Below are 5,254 nucleotides of genomic sequence, written 5' to 3'. Positions count from 1 at the left end.
ACCTCACCTGGGGTGACTGAGGAGGCAGGTAGAACAGACAGGCTCAGAGAGTCTAGACGGGAATGAGTAATGCTGATGGCCATCGTACAGTTAATAGCATTTCCCTTCACTGGTTGAGAGCGTGGCTGTACATTCACAGCCCTGGAGCTGCTCTTTACTGGGGCTGTATTTCAGCTTCCTCCCAGTCCGTGTTGGACAATATTCAGGACGTGGATGATTAACTTTACTGGCTGTGTGTGTATGCGCTCATGTGTGTGCATGGCTGGCATTGGGTGAACTAAGTATTTCCGCCCTGGCTTTTGGTCTTAAAAGTCCATGTTTGCTCTGACTGAGAGAGGAAGGGAGAGCAAGAGTAAGAGAGATGGACATTTGCTGAGAGCTTGTAAACATAGATTATATTCCTCCAAGGGAAATGTGAAACACTTAGTAATGATGTCATTGACAGGTTTTAGGAGGCAGACAGGGCTGTAAGATTTCCTGAGCTTAGCTGGAACATACCCTGTTCTATTTGACATGTTTTGGAGAGGCGCTATAGTGAATCCAACCACTGTCCTTTTCGCAAGCTCTGCTAAAAGAAATTGTAGCACTTTGGGGGAAACTTCTTGTCATGAAAGCAGAAAATAGAAAAAGAATGCTGGGAAACTAGCTATTTAATTGCCTGGTTTAGTGAGAAACAAACACTAGTTTCAGCTTAAGAAAAGCATAGCCGTTCACATTCATAGCCATTCAAAAGGGAGATCCATAAAATACTGATTCTGGATTTAAAGTAAATGACTGTAAGTGCTCTACAATGCTGTGTGTGTTCTGTGTGTATATGGTGAGTATATGAGTGTGTTTCATGTTACCTATCCCTGTGCTCCTGGGTGTCCAATACAAGGTTCCCCTCCCCTCTCTCTCTCTCTCTATATATATATATATATATCACTCTCTCTCTATATACTGTATATATATATATATATATATATATATATATATATATATATATATATTTCTTTCTCTCTCTCTTACACTCTCTTTAACTCTCTCTCTTTCTCTCACTCCATATACCGTTTTTTCAGTGAGAGATGACGAAGCAGGTATTTGTAGAGAAGGGGCCTTGTTCAAATGCACGTCCCAGACACACACCAGCATGAGTAAGAGACAACGACGCACACACACACACACACACACAAATAAACTCTCTCACCAGAGTCAACACATCACACACCCACACTCTCTCTCTCTTTCACCGGAGTCAACACATACACACATACACACACACAGTAGTGTTTGACCATGTTCCCTTTCTTTCAGCCATGATCCCATGTTGTCAGTATACAGGAAGCCATGTATCTCCTCAGTGTGAATATCATCACCTTTTCACTTTCATTAAGGATGAATTAAAGTGATAGATTGTGGTCAGTCACTTCCTGACCAGCTAATCAATCTTCATCTGAATCAGTGGTGTGACATGAGGAACCAGCATAGACACTTTCACATGGGTCCCAAATTCTGTGCATGTCTGTGAAGGGTAGTTCCAGTACAGACAAAGGGACTATTTTATCTCTCTGAAGGGTAAACAAGATGCAGACGTGCCGACTCAGCTTTTCCCTTGACTTTAAACCATGAGGACAGACAGACTGGCTTGATATTCTGTCTGATGAGGCCAGTGTTTTCCCTTTTCACTCAGTGTGCATTCACTGTGACCTAACCCAGACTAGACCCCGCAGGCACCATGCATCAGTGTTTGTTTAGGAGGGTGAGAAAGTGTGTGTGGGGGGGGTGGGGGTTCAAGGAAGTCCTTGACACCTCTTGAACTCCAACAGACACGCACACACACCACAACAACACACGTTAGTGCCCCTCCCCCCCCCCCACACCACTGGCACAGACACACGTTCATGCAAGCACACACACACACACACACACACTATGAGCCACTAGTCTTTGATCAAGTCAGCCACTTCCAGAGAGAGCGGAAACAACACACACCTTTTAAGAGCACATCGACTCGAGCCAACCAGGCCAGCGGTGTGAAAACACAGCCAGTTTGGTCAGCAAGCAGCACAGCGGTGACAGAGAGATCTCACAGCCCGACTGCTGATGCTAGTGGTTAATGTACTAATGTAAAGTCTGCTTACTGAAAGGGGAAATTATGACAAACCAGCTCTGAGGCATCACATCACATTGGTTGGTGAATTAGAGGAAGGCCCAAAATTAGAGGAACAATTAAGAAATTAAGTGAGTGTGTCTCGGTGGGGTGGGTAGGCTACCAGATGGGGGTGGGTAGGCTACCAGATGGGGGTGGGTAGGCTACCATATGGGGGTGGGTAGGCTACCAGATGGGGGTGGGTAGGCTACCAGATGGGGGTGGGTAGGCTACCAGATGGGGGTGGGTAGGCTACCAGATCTCACAGTCTCACGTCCAATATGGACGTTCATCCATGTTTCTCAAATGTCAAATTTCGAAGTTGTTCCAAACGTCAAATTTCAAAGTGTTTGAGGTTAAATTTAGGCATTAACTCCAAATGTTAAAGGTAAGGGTTAAGTTTAGGCATTAACTCTGAATGGTGAAGGTAAGGGTTAAGTTCAGGCATTAACTCTGAATGGTGAAGGTAAGGGTTAAGTTCAGGCATTAACTCTGAATGGTGAAGGTAAGGGTTAAGTTCAGGCATTAACTCTGAATGGTGAAGGTAAGGGTTAAGTTCAGGCATTAACTCTGAATGGTGAAGGTAAGGGTTAAGTTCAGGCATTAACTCTGAATGGTGAAGGTAAGGGTTAAGTTCAGGCATTAACTCTGAATGGTGAAGGTATGGGTTAAGTTCAGGCATTAACTCTGAATGGTGAAGGTAAGGGTTAAGTTCAGGCATTAACTCTGAATGGTGAAGGTAAGGGTTAAGTTCAGGCATTAACTCTGAATGGTGAAGGTATGGGTTAAGTTCAGGCATTAACTCTGAATGGTGAAGGTAAGGGTTAAGTTTTAGGATAGGATTTAAACAAAAATATATATTTTTAAATGTTCTATGGCTGGATTGAAACGTGCAACGTTTGGAATCAGAGGAGGATGCTTACGCCCATCCACCATCCCCATCCCCAACACCCTAGCAGAACCGAAACCTGGCCGGTTCCCACTTCTTCCCCCGACGGCCTCAGACATGGATGGACGTTGAATACTGACTTGTATCGTGGGTGACCTGGCTGAGGGTGTAACCGGGGGAGGTGTTCAAGACACTGAAAGAGACACCACATCAGCCTAAAACGGTTTGAGAAAGCCTGTAACATAAGAAGCACACAAACCTTTCCTTTATTTTGGACAGTGACCCTACTCTGCAGGGAGAGGAGTTACGGTGGTCTTCAACAGCTAGTAAAAGAACGCATGGGTCAGAACAGAACATGTGTTTAGACTTTCCTCCCTCCCACTGGGCTCTTTATGTGGATGTTACCTCATCACCAAGGTGTGGGTGGAAAGGGCTGTGGAGCACGCTGTGTGTGTGTGTCTCCCTTGTGTCCCTCTGCTAGTCTTCCCATGAGTACACCTCTTCACTAACTGAAAACCCACCTGGCTAGTGTAACTCAACACTCTCAGTCAGCGAAGCTCCATTTCCCAGTTCCAATCACTCACTCTCTCAAGTCAAGACGACCCCGTCATCCTAGAACTCCGGCGGCCCCTCTGTAACCACGGAAATGCTGCCCTTGTGGCACTGTGTTGCGGAATCTTGAGGAATGCCTGGTCAGAAGAGTCTCACTGTGTCTGACAGGGTCCTCCTCTCCCAGCCACCTCTGGCCTTCGTCACGCCAAACCACCGCACGTATTTCACATCCTGTGCAGAAGTGCAGTCCTCTCTTTGCTGATCCAGCCAACAACTATGACGATGAAGGGTGAAGGTGGACTGATGAGCCCATCAATCAAATCAAATCAAAGTTTATTTGTCACGTGCGCCGAATACAACAGGTGTAGACCTTAGAGGGAAATGCTTATTTACAGGCTCTAACCAATAGTGCAAAAAAGGTGTTAGGTTTCTTTTGAAGTTGCTTTCATCATTCTCCTTTTGAAAATAAATGTACTGTTTTGCAAAATGCCACTGAGTTCTGTGTCTTGTGTCAACTGTTTAGTAACATTGGAACAAGACATGCTTTCAAGCATTCCAGATAAAACCATAATGCATAAACTGGCATGCTCTCTCTTAGAAGACTTCCTGATGCACATTTTGATTGAATACCCCGAGCCTTCTGGCTAGAGCCCCCGAGGCAGATGTGGGTGTGAGTTGTCGTGTCACCTCTCCAGCCCTTCTGTCCCTGGGCCAACTGGCAACAGGCTCTGGGACAGACGGACGCTCCCCAAGCCGTCTGTCCTCAGTTTGCTTGGGCAGGGTCAGGAAACCACAGGTTAACAACAAGGCCTCCCAGGACTACAGGCACAGGAACACAGTGAGGCTAGAAGAGAAGAAGAGAGAGAGATTGATAGAACAATTTGTCCCTAGCATGACATCATAGTTATTTTTCAGGTTCTATGTCTCTAACTACTAACTATTACCAGGACTAGGATATTTGTGTCCGGGAAACTGGCCCTAAATGACTGCAAAAACATATCTAAAGATGAACCAGAGACAAACTAAAGAGTGAGAGCAAATTCTGATCTACCGTACCTGGGTTTCTGTCTGGGCTCAGAGTTGACGTGGTGGGGGAGAGTTGTGACACAATCCAGGCTGCTTTTCAGGGCTATGGGGAGAGACTGGTCATAAATCTGACATAACAGGTTTTGGGTTACAACCTCCAGCACAGGAAATGAAGTCATACTCAGGGGAGACCAGAAGTATGTATAGGGAGTACCCTAACCCCAGTACAGCCTAAGTTATCTCCATCGACAGCCTGTCACCTGGGGGGATAGTTAACAGGGGACATGATATTGATGCTACTGGGTTGGAGATGAGGGTTGAATGACCCAATGGGAGCTGAAGGTGATTCATCATGAGTTTATAGGTCTATACATATACTACACAGAAGTTTGTTTTGATCCCTTTTTTATGAAATGTTTTGGAGTTCAGCCTTACATGTCAGTTTTGACCCTCTCCTGGTTGTTCTGGAGTTCAGCCTTACATGTCAGTTTTGACCCTCTCCTGGTTGTTTTGGAGTTCAGCCTTACATGTCAGTTTTGACCCTCTCCTGGTTGTTTTGGAGTTCAGCCTTACATGTCAGTTTTGACCCTCTCCTGGTTGTTTTGGAGTTCAGCCTTACATGTCAGTTTTGACCCTCTCCTGGTTTTGTTCCTGGTGTT

This window comes from Oncorhynchus tshawytscha, unplaced genomic scaffold, assembly GCF_018296145.1.
Source record: "Oncorhynchus tshawytscha isolate Ot180627B unplaced genomic scaffold, Otsh_v2.0 Un_scaffold_4246_pilon_pilon, whole genome shotgun sequence".
Classification (NCBI taxonomy): Eukaryota; Metazoa; Chordata; class Actinopteri; order Salmoniformes; family Salmonidae; genus Oncorhynchus; species Oncorhynchus tshawytscha.
This window is presented reverse-complemented; position numbering follows the sequence as displayed.